Source organism: Hirundo rustica, chromosome 16, assembly GCF_015227805.2.
Source record: "Hirundo rustica isolate bHirRus1 chromosome 16, bHirRus1.pri.v3, whole genome shotgun sequence".
Classification (NCBI taxonomy): Eukaryota; Metazoa; Chordata; class Aves; order Passeriformes; family Hirundinidae; genus Hirundo; species Hirundo rustica.
The window spans coordinates 3,684,618-3,696,946 of NC_053465.1; positions in this window are offsets into that span (position 1 = coordinate 3,684,618).

The following is a 12,329-nucleotide window of genomic DNA, read 5'->3' on the forward strand; positions in this document are numbered from 1 at the left end:
TTTCCCTGGAGAGCTGAGAAATCATAAGAGATAGAGTTTGACTTCATGGAAGAATATGGGAAATATAGTTTTCATTATGTAAAAAAATATCGACACGAAAGTCTATGGTCCTAAGAGGAGAATATATTCTTTAGATGATTTCAGTCGGCATCACTCTTGGCAAATATTTAAATGAGTATTACAGGAGATTTGTTGTATGAATACAACACACATTTCGAGGCTAACTTTTAAGCTCAGCTGTTTAAATTTCCTAGATTACTTTAATTAGGGACAGCTAACATGTCGGGGCTCAGCTACAGAGAGTGAACATTGCAGAACATGTAACATGCAAAGTGCTCCCTCAGGACATGGGGAAATCAGGATGAACTTCAGGCAGTGGCTCCAGCAGGGCCAGAACTTCAGTGCTCTGAAATTTTCAGCAGCTCAGCCTTTACTTCTTTCTCATTCACGAAGATCCAGCATCACATCAAACCATGGGGATCCTGATTTATTATCTTCCCTCTACAAACCCTAAGGAAGAAAATCCAAGAAGCAGTGTGCCCTCTTTGGTGGGAGGAGCAGGAAAGCACAAACGGAGCCTCCTGGGAGAGTCTGCACAATTCTGAACCTCAGTGGTTCATGGAAATAATCTCAAAAAGTAATTAAGACCAATCTGTAAATAAAGAGATTGCCACCTCTACCTAAACCTGAAGAGGGAACATTCTTTTGAAAAATTTAACTACTAATACTATGAAGAAGTATTTTTCAGTGTACTCATACGTATATACACTTAAATAAGAAGAATATGCAGCAATTGCCCCAAAATAAAGCAAGTTTAATGTTCCAAGACTGAAAGGGAAAGAGCAGACCCACCCCACACATTTGGGGATGGATGATTAGCCAATACAGATCACCGCAGGGTCACAATTCAAGAAATTATTTTGATGCATTTTTTTCTCCTCCAAGGCAGTTATGTCTAAGATAAAGCAGATGAGCTACTGACAGGTATACCTGGGAGGAAGTATCTGGATCTTTAACCTCAAGGAAAATACTCCAATCTATAAGGCTTTCATGCCAGAAAATATAGGGAAATGATAAAAAAACCCCAACAAACAAACAAAAAGAGAAGACTGTTTCTCCGCCAAGCAGAAAAAGCTAAAAAATTTAGTCACACCAGAGCCCACATGAAAAATGTTGTGCTTTGAACAAAAGATGTAATGAAATGGCTTAGAGTGGGCTGGAATGAAGTAGAATAACATTGCAAGTATATAACTGGATAATAAATGCGAAAAAAGGGTTGGGTAACCAAACCGAGGTTAAATAACCCACTTGGACTAATTCTTCAGTAATTCCTGTAATTTTGCTAACTTTAATAGACAAAATGTTACTCACTTCTTTCATCTCACTTTTCCAAGTGGGGAAAACATAATCCTACTACTAATTCCATAACTATTAAAAAAAAAATCTTGTTTTATTCAAAAATAATTAAGAATATCACCATTAATCTTGATATGGATTTTATTGTGTAGTTTTTTCCCTATAAGAGTGAAAAACAAAAATATTTTCTTTCAAGAAAAGAATTTAAATTTGGAAGGAGTGGACTCATTTTGAAACAAAAGCGGTTTAAACGACTTAAAACCTTTGTAAAACAGATTTTTCCATTCTTTTCCAAAGTGGATTAGTAATATCCTTGGAGACATGCAGGAACCCCAGCCAGAGGCAAGCCATGTTGGAACACAGAGAGCAGACATTAAAAATGAATATTGCCTTCCCACTTCAAAAAGGACATTTTGCACAGTGAGAATTTTATTGTTTTCAGAAGAACATATAGAGACAGATGAGAACACTGCAGGACTAGACCTTACCAGCTGGGTAAGGGAATCTCACAGAACAAGCCAGAAAATACGATTTAAAGAAAAAAATACAGAGAAGGAAATATACACCAAATAATTCTGGACACCAAGGGAAGAAAGAACTTTCATAAACATTCCTTCTAAAAAATTCCCATCCAAACTAAGGGTGGTAACCAAGTTCATAACCTTGAAAATAGCAATTCAACAAACAAGCTAAAATGCCAGTTTTGCTGTACAGTAGAATCAAATTTAAAAGTGATGAACAGAAGCCCTCCTCAGACAGTAATCTAAACAGTTTGTGGAGCTAAATGAAATGCCATGGTTATGTTGTCTAGACCAATAACCCCTTGCTGGCTTGTAACTCCATTACATTTGAGACATTTTCAAACATTTTCCAAATTAGTATATTTTTTCAAACTTAGTAATTACTTCTATTGCCTATAAACAGCACAGGCTGCAGGAGATTTAATTATTAGTTGCCCTCAAAAGACAATCCAGTTTAGGGATAATTTCTGCTGCTGTCTCAGTCATAGAAATGAAAACTTGATAATATAGACAGGAACAAACACTACAAGGCTGGATTGAACAAACAAACAAAAAAACCCCCCGACAAAATACCCAGGTTTTTTTTCTTCCTTTTAACTCTAAGAGAAATGACCACAGTTTCTTTGGCAAAGATACATCTTTTAACAGTAAATGGAAACTACAGATTCTGCCAAACTCTGCTTCTGCATAGGCAGGTTGATTTCTGGGCAATCAACCCTATTAAGTCAGAGCTTCCAAGTTACAAAAAAAGTACTGAGAATTTATAATAGAAAATAATTTTTCCTAAAGGAGTTGGATACATGGAAGCAGAAAGAAAAAAACCTCCCCTTTTTTTGGTTTTAAATCTCACCTCAGTTATTTACGAGCGCATAATTATTAATTTTCATTTGGTACAAATGGAACCAAACCCAAACAAACAAAATAAACTTCAAATGGAACAAACAACCCGCAAAGACAGCGGGCATTTAGGTGCTTAATCATGCAGAGAATCAAAAGGCGAGCGCAAAAACACCAACCACAACGAAGTGAAAACATATTAAAAAAAATAACAATACCTCAGATTCTTTTCCAGGCTCTGTGTGGAGTTTAGCTGGGCTCCACACCAACTCACCCTGGAGCTGGGTTGGAGGGAAACGCTCGATGGCACGCACCAGCCACGCCTGGAGCCAGTAAAGCCACCTCTGCTGCTCAGGTAGGTGCTCGTTTTAGGTTTGTCATTAAATCTTTCAGAGCTCTATTCCAAGGCATTTTCAGGCTGGCTTTGCAGTGACACTCTCCCCATTTCCTCCTCCCCTGTTTTACACGTGTGCCGTGTGCCCAGGGGCTTGGTGTGAAGGGTTAATTGCTGGCTCCAGGTGCCACTGGAACCAAATCCCTGAGCTGATCACGAGAAGAAAGACAGCTGGTCCCATTCACAGTGGAGTTAGCAAGCACTGGGATGGATCCTCATTTAAAGTCACACTGACAAATAATGTTAACCCTGCCTTAAATTCAAGACTTTAGAACTTTTAGCACTTGGTGAAGCATTTAGATGGAATGATGGCATTCATACGTCTGTTTTCACATGGATCACCCCAAACCCTTCACACTGTGACAGCAGTTTCTAGCTCGGTGTGGAATCACTGCTGTAAGATTATGATAAAGAAACTGCTTGCTCTCCCTCTCCCTGCCTCAAGAATTAGGAGCAGCCATGCCATGGCAGGCTCAAGCAAAACCTCTCCCTGCCAGCTTGATTTGCCGAGCTCCCCACCATTTACATGTCCACAACCCTCTGGCCAGGAAGGGCTCTCAGTACAGGAGCAGCATCTCCCACCTGAGACACCCAAACGCCCTGGAAGGGACTGTCCCAACTCCCTTGGACCAGATTCCTGCCGAATTTGCCTGGAGGGCAACTTCTGTCACTGAAGAAGGGCTCCAAGCACAGCAAGGGCAATGGCCAGGAGCAAGAAAAAAAGTGAAGCAACCTCATCTTTCCCCCCAATTTCTTTCAGCACCCCAATTACTCAGACTGCCCCAGCAAGCCCCACCCCCAGGGTAATTAGTCGAGCCCTCAGGTTTTGTGTTGCACAGTTCACCTTTGCCTGCACAGGTGAAATTGTTTTCTTGCTGCTCCACTTGAATGAGCACAAACAACAAAGCCACTGTTTGTCCATGATACCCTTGAAGAATATCCATAAATCTACTCTGTACATAGGATGTGGATGAAAAACTAGGAGGAAAAAGAAACTTCAGGAACTAGGTTTTTGTGAGATCCTTGAGTAAGCTGAAAATTTACATGTCTTTAAAACCAAGCCAGGCAATCAAGGAAGATTTATGCTTGCAGAAAAGTCTTAGAAGTTTCCACTGATTTTCTGCTTAGCAGCTTCTCCCTTTTGCAGAAAATAACCAATTAAGATCAGTTCAGAGCAGAGTTCAGGCCCTGCCACTGGTCTCCTCAGGAATACAACCTTCTTTTCCCTGGAAAACACAGGGAGAAAGCTGTGAAAACGCAGCAGGCTAAAATACGTTAGGCCAAGCGATCAGTGGTCAGGTGTAACATGAAATCTGAGCTGGTTAACAACTTTACCCTGCTGAAAACATATTTTCCTCCATATTTATGTAGACTGAAAGGGTTAAAATGATTAGACACATTATTTCACACAGAGGAAAAGATAACTGTGCTGGTTCCGTGCAGCATTTCCGTGATATCCAAACCGTACCAGATTACTTTAGATTTTATCTTCATTTACATATCTGCATAATGTGTACTTGGTGCAGAAGAGAGTTTTAATGTAGCAGCAAATTTTGAAAGGGCCAGGCGTGGAATTAGTGCCCAAAAGATACATTTCCATGGAGCAGACATGGGAATTCTGCTCTTGCTAATCCTCAGACCTCAAGGCTCTAGAGCCCTGCCAGGCTCCCGCCCAGGGCCACTGAAGGGCAACGGATTCCCCCTTATATAAACAGGGGTGACTTCTGGCATCTTTCATTAACATTTTGTCCAGAAATTCACCCAAATGGCAGCAACAAACCAACAAAGGCTCTCTGAGAACACGAATAAAGCAAGTATCAATAAAGGCACAGAGGTTGTTGGATGGATGTGGCTGCACCAATTCCTGCACCAGGATGTTTTGCAAGCCTGCCTGGCATTTTAGCAGTTGGAGAAACAAGCACCAAATTCTATACAAAGCCTTTAATATTCAGCTTTCATACAGAATTTGAACCTCAAATGCTCAGGTCACAGTTTACATCTGTACTTACCTGTACAGAGTGTCCGTGCCTGGGTTAGAATGAGCAGAATATTCAGTCTACAAATACGGTTCATAAAGGAATCGCAGACTTTAAATAATGCATTTTTTCTCTCAGATGGAGAAACTGAAGGTGTAGTTCCATGACACCGCCACATCAATTAACACCTAGTTTCAGCCGAATGAGCTAATCTTCACCTTCTGGAATAGAACAGAATGAGATCACAAAGCTCAGTTCACTGAATTATTGAAGAATCTGCACTCATCTGGGGAAATTATGTGAGGGAAAAATTATTTTTCGAAGTGCTATTGAAACTAGTTTTTAGAAAAATTACCTTCAGGAGTAAATTTGCACAGCATTTTATGGAAAAAAATGTAAGGTCATTTAATGTAAGCAAACTGGAAAAAGGGTACTTTTGATTTCTGATCTTCCCATTTCCACAACCTTAGTTAAAAAGACCCCAAGCCTATAAATAAGCCAGCCTACTGTGCTGCTTTGATTCCTAATCCTTGGTCAAATAATTTATATCATACGAAATACAGGAAGTATTACACTTTTGTCTGGAGATCTTACACTGCTCAGCAAGACTATTAAAAACATTATTTCTCCTTTATGCTCAAAAAAAAAAAAAAAAAAAAAAGGAGTATGCAGAGGTGCAGAGGATTGGAATACACAAAGAAGTTTCTGCAGGGCAAGCAAGGGGATAAACCTGAAGAGCTCCAGTTATTCCATGAGAAATAGATACATGCACATCCTTACCCTAAAAAGCAGTTATTTCAAAAGGGGATAAATTCTTGTCTCACCTCAGGAGGCAAATGGGAGGTGGATTATCTTGTCCTGGGGTAAGAAGGTCTGTTTGGCAACCCTGCCAAGAAGCTGCTGCATTTCAAGTTCACACAATGGTTTGAACTATTTATGCCCTGCAATAACTTGTTTAGTGCCCCTGACCAAAGGGAGTTATCCCAGCGCAGTGACAACGCCAGGACAGATCTGTGCATCCACGTGCAGCCAGGCTGGGAGAGCTGGAGGTGCTCACCTGGAGAGGAAAAGGCTCCAGAGAGATCTCAGAGCCCCTTCCAGTGCCTAGAGGGGCTCCAGGAGAGCTGGAGAGGGACTGGGGGACTGGGGACAAGGGATGGAGGGACAGGACACAGGGAATGGATTCCCACTGCCAGGGGACAGGGATGGATGGGAGATTGGGAAGGAATTCCTCCCTCAGAGCGGGGTGAGGCCCTGGGACAGGCTGCCCAGAGAAGCAAAGTTCTGAGCACAATTTTTATTCCTTTGTTGTGCAGGCACCTCATACCTGAGAGAGAACAAAAAGTGCAACTCACAGCAAAACCCTTGTTCCAGGCACTGGGAAAAGTGAACGTAGCCATTGGTCATTCCTAAGTGAAAAACTCTGTCCCGAAGAGTGTTTTCCCAAGTGCATTATGGAAACCATCTGTGCCAGCTTCAAAGGTGAGAAATTCAATAGTTGCAAGGAAAGTGATGCTGGACCAGCCGCTGCAGAGCTGAAGGTAACAGCTGGATTCCTCAGCTCCAGGCAGTTGCAGTATGGAATTCCCAGCACCGCTAGTGTTTGCTTAAAAATTCCACATCAAAAAGGGGAGAGGACTACCCGGTTTTAATATTTCCACCCTTTTTAATATATATGGGCAGATAACTTTCTGTAGCCTTTCTTTTAGAGGTTTTGCTCGGCCTCTTAGTTTTACTTGTTTACTTCAGGACGTGTCCAAACAGCTCATGTAAAGCAAGAATGAGAGTTCTAAAATCTTAATTGCCATTTTGCTGGTAGATATTGCCTGATTGCAACAAGCAAATGAGAAAACTAGATGAAAAAATGGGGAGAGAAAAAGAAAGAAAAAGATCTGGTTTTTAAATGTATTGTAACTTTCACATCTTAACTCAAAAGTTGCAAAAAGCTCCCACTTGAAAAACCTATTTCAGCTAACACACGCTTTTCAGGGGGAAAAATAAATACAAAAAATTTAAATGAGATATCTGAGCTAAGGGAAATAGATTGCTGACCCATGTCTTGGGGCTTTTTTTTTTTTTTTTTTTTCCCCAGTATAGATGCTATTTTAAGGTTATAATTAGAGCTTGTTTGAAAGAAGCAGTGAAAAGAAATATGTTGGTAATTTGACCAAATTAACTCCAGTTTTGATGAAAGCCACCTACTTTGAGTAACATCATTTCCAGGCATTATAAAGTCAGTGTCATTTGGTTCTTCATTTTAAATTCTTCATGTTTCTGATTGTAGTAATTCTCTTGACACAGCAGCCATTCCGTGTAACGTTACACCAGGAGGCACAGAAAAGTGGTTTCTCTAACTTGTCATGCCAGTTTTGCAGTTCGAGCTCTTCTCAAACGCTGCTTGTTGGCAACTCATATTGTGCAATGATTATGAAAGAGGCATTTTGGAGTTTCTAAAGGGTGCTCTACAAAGGCAGCTGACTCCCTCATTCCTACAGCGCCTCAGTAATTATTTCTCATCCTACAGGGCTTCCAGTATGTAATTTTATTATCAGGATTAATCAAGGGGGGTGATTCGTGCTTAGTGGAAAGCAAGGTAAGTTCAACACAACATTAGGACTGAAAAATGCACGACTCAAACTGAACTCACAACAGGATGAAGCTTTAACCACTGGCTCATGTAGACTGCTCTCTCTGCTGTCACTTCCAAAAATACAAGTTCTGTTCCAAGAGTGACAAAATAACGAATGGCTCCACACCTGCTTCATTTCAGTGATGGTACAGAAATGGGTGCTTTGGCTCATTTTCCTAAACTGATATAAAACAAAGGGATGTGAAACAACTGAAGGGAGTGGAAAAATTACAACCTTTGATTTTGTTTCTGAATGCACAAAAATTCAAGCCCCAGTCCATCTCTCTTTTGGGACATAAGATTATCTGTATTACTCTTTCCTTATAGCGCCAGCTCTAATAAATATAATTTCAAGTGACACTTTAGAGCAGCTCTGTGCCTTTTTTACTGGGCTCATAAGGGACTGGCACCTCCTGGTGCTGAACATGTGTAGCTGGAGATCACACCTTGCTTAGGAAAAGACTTGCAAGGAAGCATCTGCATATTTATGAATTCTCTCTTTTTTTTTTTTTTCCTTGTTGTGCTAAAAGAAAGCCAGCAAGATTAGAAATTTTCATGAAGCTCTGACAGATCAGAGTTCCTTGATCAGACATCATCACACTGTCCCTGTGTTTCTTCACCTCAGAAAAAAAAATTACCTTTGCAACGGACCGTTCTGGGAAGACAGGATTTACTTTCACCCAGACCGTGAAAGTTAACTCAGAATTGAGGACAACAGCCAGACAGCAGTTTAAAACTCCAGTGCCCTAAAGGAAAATATATAAGCATATTTTTCAAGTCCAATTAAGGCTTTGGCTCCGAGCATTTGGCAGAAGGAGAAGAGTAAACATTTTATGACTTGCCTTTGCATGGATGGTGCTATGAGGAGTTAATGCATTAACTAACAAGGTCCCTGCAAGAAATTTTTGACTTTGTGAGAGGGACAGGGGAATCAGAGAATGGAGGGAATGTAGATTGCACTCAAAGCTGTTTTATCATCACTCCTGGAGGCAGTGTGTTCAGCGGTGCGTTTTCAGAGAGAGAGAGAAAAAAAAAAAAAATCCCTTTTGTGGTAACTGATTTTAAAGCAGGAATTCAAACAGTTTCCATGCAGGATGCCTCCAGCTCCTCAGCTCTGCACAGACTGATGCTTATCTCTGACAGCAAAAAATGGTAACAGCTATTTCCAGACCTTGAAACAAAATCAGGGCATATGGGATGAGAGGAGCTACTGCGGTTCCTGTAAGGACTTTTGAAGACAATTCCTGGGAAGAGTTTAGATCCAAGATTTCCTAGAAAACCTGGGAAAATTCTCAGGAAGAGTCTAAATCCAGGATGGGAAATTCCTTGAACAGCACAGGAACTACTTCAGGTTCTAGATCCAGGAATCCCTATAAAAAGTGAGAAAATGCCAAGAAAGGTTCTAGGTCCAGAAACTCTAAAAAAGGCCTCTGTCTAGGAATTCCTGGAAAGATCACACATTCAGGAACACTTGCAAAGCCCAGGAAACGTACAAAAGATTTAGATCTACTAATTCCCAAAAAGTGATAGGAAATTCTTTGAAAATTTCTCAGTACAGTAAATCATATCAGAGGTCTCAATCTTGGTATTCCTGGGAAGGCTCTTGGTCCAGGATGTCCAGGAAAACTCCTAAAAAGCCCCAAATATTCCTAAAAATTTTATAGCTGTCAGAATTTTTAAAAATACCATATCCTGAATGTTGTTTATTCTAAGTTGTTTAAACAAATTGTTTGAGTAACTTTTACATTTCATCACTTGATTTAAAGCCAGTAACACTTTCCATATGGTCAAATCACTTCCCAGCTGAGCATTCTGGTACTGGAAAGGTGAATAGAATTGGAGTCTCTCTGATGAAGTTTCTTCATTACTTGTGAAGAAGAACTACAAAAAAAGCCCCAAATAACCCAACAAATGTACAGGGACACCTGTGAGTTATTATTTTAAGCAGTTTGGTTCAACTGTCAGAGAAGCAACGTGGGCTTTGTCACCAAGTGCTTCAAACCAGTCCTGCTAATTAGGATTTCGAGTTTAACACGGACATAAACAGATTGGCAAACTAATTTTGGGATCTGCAGCTCGGGGGGGTGTTTCTATGTCTGGCCTATTTAGGATGATGTGATGCATACCATCGTTATGAGAGGGGTCTTTCACATCACCACGTATTCCATTTACACAGCTGGCCCCAACATTTAATCTCTGCAGAATCCAGTTTATTCCCCTCCAGCTGCTCTGACTCAATAATGCTGACAGAAAAAAATTCACTTCAGTGGAACAAGTGGCTCTGCCCCTCAGCACCAATTTCTGAAGGAAGGAAGGAAACTCCATTCTGTGACAATGCCTTTGCTGCACTCACCACTCCCTGGAAGCAGAGCTGCAGACCTGGGGAGGAGAATTTTGGACTTCTGGGCTCCTCGTTATCTTCTGAGAATTTTTTTTTCTTCCACAGGCACAAGTTTTAAGCTATAACCTTCTGCTCATAAAATAGGTTAAAAGATACCAAAGATTTCAATGAGAAAGTCCTCCCAAAAAGCACACAGGAGCTTTAAAAGGGCAAAGTGAATCCAGCTGATTTCAGAAGGATGCATGAAAAGAGAAAAAAAACCCAAAAACTCAAGGCACAGGTACTTCTAATGAAAATAACACTTTTTTTTTTTTTTTTTTTTTTTTTTTTTTTTTTTTTTTTTCCTTCCCTGGGGGTATATGGAAGATAGGCCAGAGATCTAAAAAAAATGCAGCCAGTCAGATAAGGAAACATCAAATACTTGGATCAGGAGAGACTAACAAGTTAATTCACACAGCATTTAATTCCCTTTAAATCACCGTTTCTCTGAGCTTACCTATTTTACATAGATACACTCCATTCATTGTTTGCTGATTTGAGAATGATTTGAGGCAGAAGTTTTTTTCTAAGGATAAGCTAAAGCAGAGCAGGATTCTCCCAAGGTTATCTGTGCAGCAAAGCATCATCATTCAGCCTTACTGTAAAAATAGCCTGTACATCAATTACTACAGAGGACTCATTGAAACTCCGCTGAGTGAGAATTACACCTTGATGAAGGCAACCACCATGAATAATAATTGTATAAAGCAAAATGCCAGAGGTGCTAAAATCTTGGTTCAATATCTTCTGTTTTGTTCAGAGCACAACAGGAGCCTCAGAAACGTGGAAAAAGGCTGTAGCTCACCACACCCCGCTTTGGAAAAGAGACAATCCCGTAGTGCTCTCTAGTGGCTGCCAGTCAAAAATCCCCGGCAGGCTGCGCTGCCGGGTCTAAAAATACACAGAATTATCGAAATACTCGGTTTCCCCTGCACGCAGTCACGGCTGAAGAGAGAAGAGGAGAGCAGGCGCTTGTGTTTGCATCAATGCTCTGCACCGCCCGGGTCTTGTTCTTCCTTCAGGACTGCAAATATTGATGTGTCTGAAATGACACAGAACAAATTAACACATTTCATGATGATGATGATGAAGAATAGGAGGTGTCTCACAAGCTGGTATCAAAACGTGGCACCTTTTGACTCTCTAAAAACCTCCAGCTGTGCCAGATTTCTTCCTGATCCTACAAATGGAGAAGGGAAAACCATTCCCTTCTGCTTGGTCTGGACTTTGCAGTTGAGAACAGCCACGTTGCAAAATGGGTGCCTATTCAGGGCTATTAAAACCCTCTTAATTGTGCTTAAAACACAATTCATAAACCGAGCCTGAGGCCATCAGTCCTGTACAAAGCCCTCTGAGCAGAGACAATTGTCCTCTGCCCACAGTTAGTGACACGTTTCATAAGCACTGTCAGGTTACACTGCTCTCGTAAATTGTCTTATTACTAATAAATTATACATTGATATTTATTACTTCAGATGCATAAATAAAGCCTAGATGGCAAAATTACTCTTTAAGACAGTAAATGAATACCTAGGGTTGGTACACCAAGAATTTCCTGTCCAACAGCGTTTCCTCAGTGGATTCTCTCAGCTCCTTCAAACATTTATTCTGCTAAATAAAGAACAAATTGCTGAGTGTAAAACAACTACCAAGGGTTTGCAGTTTCATCCATTAGCTCCAGGATTTCCTTGACAGCACAAAGGATTGCAGGCTGCCAATTATAATTAAATAGCCCTCCCTATGAGCTTTAGCAGCGCTCCTCATTGCCCTGGATAGGAAAAAGCAGGTTAAAACACAGGAGTAACAGAAAACCTGGTCCCAGTGGCTGCATTTTCCAGAACTGGAAATATCTCTGTAAACAGCATGTAGATGACACTTGCCCTGGGTAGAATGCACAGGCTGTGACATTCCTGTGGTGTCAGCTGATCTTCTACTCAGGAAATCCGGTCCGAGCCCACATGAAAATTTCAGAGGTACATACTGTACCGTTCAGCTGCACGTATAGAACATCCTTACAAATGGAGACAGAGATGGATTTTGACAGCTTCGGTTCGTAATGCATTAATAAACAGAATTTTTGTAACAGCCACCAAGCCAAGGGAGAAAGAAAACTAAATGTTAAAATAATTCATGACTTCTGAATGATTTGGAGGAAGCAAACCTACTGGCATCTTCCTTGACTGATATAATTGGATTTATTTCCACTTTCCAGGAGAGGGGGAAAAGCAATATCAGC